The sequence below is a fragment of the Psammomys obesus genome, unplaced genomic scaffold, assembly GCF_907164565.1.
Source record: "Psammomys obesus unplaced genomic scaffold, mPsaObe1.curated_primary_1811, whole genome shotgun sequence".
NCBI lineage: Eukaryota > Metazoa > Chordata > Mammalia > Rodentia > Muridae > Psammomys > Psammomys obesus.
This window is the reverse complement of record NW_026591598.1, coordinates 14,749,090-14,753,790: the sequence shown is the minus strand read 5'-3', so window position 1 is coordinate 14,753,790 and position 4,701 is coordinate 14,749,090.

Genomic DNA, 4,701 nt, shown 5'->3' with positions numbered 1-4,701 from the left:
TCTTCTTCTTCTTCTTCTTCTTCTTCTTCTTCTTCTTCTTCTTCTTCATGTGTGTAATCATCACACCTTCTACTGTAGGATCTGGGAGAGGGGGCTCAAACTCGGGTCCTCAGGCTTATGCAGCAAGCATCTTTATCCACTGAGCCAACTTGCTGCTCCCCTCCTCCGTGTGTGTGTGTGTGTGTGTGTGTGCGCGCGCGCGTGTGCGAGCGCGCTAGAGATGGGCCTTTTGCATGTTAGGCTTTTTTTTGTGAGAAAAGGTTCTTGAAAGTCTCACAAGTTTCTAAATACACTCACTGCTGCTCATCAAGACTTTGAAAGGTGGCTAGCACTGTAAACTTTATGTTTTTTTTTTCCTCACTGTGAAAGTAAACAATTTTCTAACTTGAGGAGATCTAGACGCCGACATTCAACTCGCTACTGCAAAATCGCAGCACCTCCCAGAACAGCGTCGTTAAAATCGCAGTGAACAGTGGGATGAGTGTGCTATGCCCATGCCTTACAATATTTCATAAGACCACGGAGAACTGGGGCTGGGGCTGGGGCTGGGCTGGGGCTGGGGAGGGGCCGGGCCGGGGCTCAGTGGCAGAGCACCTGCTTAGCATGTGAGGGGCTCTGAGATTCAAGCCTCGATGCTGAAAAAAAATTGTTGAAAAGAAAAATGCAATGGAGGTGGAGTGGCGCACACCTGCGGTCCCAGCACGTGGGAGGTGGAGGCAGGAGGGTCAGAAGTTCAAGGTCATTATCAGCTACGTACTGAACCTTAGTCCAGCCTGAGCTACATGAGTTCTTACCCCAAAACAAAAAAAAAAAAAAACAAAAACAAAACAAACAAACAAAAAAAACAGAAAAAAAAAAAGAGCCATTAACAGAGCTCAGGGTAAAGGTGCTTGCTGCTGGGCCTGATGCCCTGGGTTCACATCCCAGGACCCACATGGTGGAGGAAAAGAACCAACTCCTGCAAGCTGTTTTCTGACCTCCACGTGTGCAAAGTGGCGTCTTCCAGCCCCTGTGTATGAAAGCACGCACTTACAGGCACACACGAATAAATGGCGAATAGAAAAAAAGGAAAAGACCTAGGAAAATGAGCACACTTGGAATGTAACAGCACTCTCCTGGCAGTCTGGCTTCTGGGCAGTTTGCACACATCCCTGCCCCTCCCCATCCCAGACCACACACCAAGAGGGCAGAGACACACCCATCACCAGCACACACGGTTTATTACCTAGTTGCTGGCGCCTCTGTCACGTGGTCCAGCGCACCCTGTCACCCTTCACATCCACTTCTGTGACTGACAGATCACACCGGGGCCTGGAGAAAGAGCCGGCGTGCTTTTCCTCATGTCTTGCTCTCTGACCTCGGCACAAGGGTTACAGCCAAACACTGCCCGTGACCACTCAGAGCCTGTTCTAGGGCCCAGGAAGGCTGAGAGCAGAGAGGGGAAACCCTAAGTGAGAGGAAGGACTAGTAAGCCAGCCAAATCCTTCCTCTTGGGGGGGGGGGGTTCCCCGTAATCTAAGCATCGCTGCCTGTGTCTCTCCACACTGTAATTACAGAGCAAGGTCTTAACAAAAGGCTGGGGGTGGAATGTTTGCCTGGTGTGCGCGAGGCCCTGGGTTCAAGCCCCAGCACCACAAAAGAGAAAAAGAAAAAAATCTAAGCCAGCTGTGGTGGCTTACACACTTGACCTGTAATCGCAGCATTTGGGAGGCAGAGGCAGGAGGATCACTGTGAGCTTGAATCCAGCCTGGCTCCATAGATATGCAAAATACGGCTGGAGAGATGGCTCAGCAGTTAAGAGCACTGGCTGCTCTTCCAGCGGACCCAGGTTAATTCCCAGCACCTACACAGTGGCTCGAAACAGTCTGTAACTCCAGTTCCAGAGAATCTAACACCCTCAAACAGATACACATGCAGGGAAAACACCAACGCACATGACACAGTAAAGGAAAGGGGGACAATAGCCTGGTGTGCTGGCCCAAGCCCACAACCTCAGCCCTGCGCAGACTGAGGCAGGAGGATTGTCACAAGTTTGATTGACTAGGAGGACAGCCCAGTGGTAGAGCGCTTAGTTACCATGCGTAAGGTCCAAGTTCAATTCCTAACAATGCCAAAAATACCAACCAACCAACCAAGCACCCAAAAGAGAGGCCATGAGATGCTCAGGGCTCATGCTTGGCAGCTGTGGCACATTCCACTTTATTGAACAGGTCCCGTCACTTCTAAATTTGCGCTTATGTGAACGACATGGACTGTGCTTCAAGCCTGGTGTCATCTGCCTCCATGGCTGCTCACAGAGACGAGTGTGTGATAGAGGCTGGGCGTGGTGGCCCTCGGGTTTATAATCCCAGCCCTGGGGAGTCCGAGGCAGGAGCATGGCGGTGAATTCGAGGTCAGCTTGGACTATGCAGAGAGTCCCTGTCACCACAGAAGCGACAAAAAAGCCAACCAAGCAAAAAGGCGCCCTCGCTAGGGAGAGTAGGAACACCTGGAGCAGCGGGTACCATTCCCCACGAGAATCGTGGTTTATCGCGTGCTGCCACACTGCTCCAGCCTGCCGTGCGAGACACACAGCTCATTTCTGGATGGAAATATCGCTTTAAGAATTTTATGGGCAATTTGTGGCCACATCCTCAGCAGAGCAAGTGTTTCCACATTGAATTTAATTAAAAACTAAGAAATGTAACGATTTGAGAAAGGTGGTCTAATTCCATGTCATTGTCAACAGAACAGAAATTATATATATATTAAAAAAAAAAAAGTCTTGGCGTTTCACGGCACAGTTCTAATTGTGCCGAGATGAAGGCAAAACATTTTTTTAATTGATGAATCAAATATATCATAATTTCTGAGGGATTTATTGGGGCATAGCATCGCCAGCACTACACGGGAAGTTATTACTTGTGTATGCTTTTATTTTGTTATTCTTTCAAATACCATTACTCCTTCAAGGGACTCCACAGACGTATGAAATGATAATTATATTCAGTCAACTCTGACACTTTAACAGACTTTCAGCCCTACAAAAAACATGGCCCAATGCTTATTTCATATTTCATTGCAATAAAGGCATGTTTTCTGTACTTTCTTTTAAGTGTTTACTAGTTTGAGTTATAGGTTGTGTGTGTGCGCACATGCGTAGTGCAAGAAAAGGCCAGAGCGCAACATCTCTGTTAAACTCCGTTCAGTTGTCTTGAGGTGGGGTGTCTCGTGGCATCAGAAGCTTGACACCTTCCTAGGCTGGCTAGAACCGGTCAGTTCTTGGTATCTGCCTTTCTGCCTGGAAGTACAGAGGTTGCAGGCTCATACAGGCTTTTCTATGTGAGTGCTGGGGGTTTGAACTTGGCTCCTCAAGCTTGTAGAATAAGCACTTCCACCCACTGAGCTTTTCCCAAGCTGCCCTCAACATTTTGCGGCAGAGTCTCACGAAGCCCATGCTGGCCTCAAATTTATGCAGCTGAAGGAAACCTTGAACTCCTGGTCCTCATGCCTCCATTTTATAGGCATTTGACATGGTAGCCAGCTGAGTTTCAGCTTTTAAATATTCAGGGATAGGTCACAGGGACTCCACTCAAATCTTTCCCTAGTTTCCAAAATCCTCAAGTGGGTTTGGCCAAGGACCTACCGAAGACAGTGCAGGATCCATGTGCCCTGCCCCCTGACCAGTGAACATTTAATGAGCACTTACTAGCTGCTAGATGTGGAAATTAGAGCACGATGTGTACATTACAGCCTCCCTCAGTGGGGTAGACCTGTCCACGGTTCAACCCAGACAGTTCTGCCGTCAGCCATTGGACCCCTGTAGGAGGGACATGGCGCCAAGATGAGACTATGGCCACCACATATTGCTGATCAGTGTCAGGAGAGTGTCTTGTGAAATGGGGGAGATAAAAAAAAAATCATCTCTGACGATACCTGTCATCCTAGCACTGGGAAGCAGAGGCAGGAGGATCCAGAATTTAGGGTCATCCTCTGCCGCACAGCAAGTCTCAAAAGTAAATAAAAACTGAACCCAGCCCTGGGTGGGCTTTTCCCCTGAAACCCGGCAGCTTAAATGATGAACTCATGTTCACCATCTTCTGGTTCCTGTAGGGCAGGAACTCAGAGGTGGCTCTGGGGTTAGCAGGGGTGGCAGCCACCTGAAAGCTTGGGCACCAGAGGGTCCACACCCCAGGTGGCCCACTGACTTGGCTGCCACCTGGAAGGCTTTGTCTCTGAGACATGGCAGAACTTCTAAAGACAGTAGGTCGAAACCGCTGACTGCTCCCAACCGCAGGGTGACTCACCTGCTCATTGCCACCAGGTGGGAGCACGGTTTTAACTCCAGGTCACCTGAATGGAAGTCTCTGCCTCCTGAAGGGAGAGGACCTGAGGAGACATACTGCAACATCACTGCAGCCTGAGCGCAACGTGAGGTTAACACCTGGCAGAGGGCCCAGACGCAGACGACACAGCTATTTTCCATGAGCTCACATGTTGCTTTGAAATACTTTAATTTTTTTTTTCCAGTTGGTAGAGTTGTGCATGCCTTTAAATCCCAGAACATGGGAGGCAGAGACAGGTGGAAAATCTCTGTGAGTTCAAGGCCAGCCTGGTCTACATAGTGAGTTCCAGAACAACCAGAGCTACATAATAGAGACAATGTCTCAAGAACTAGATAGATAGATAGATAGATAGATAGATAGATAGATAGATAGATAG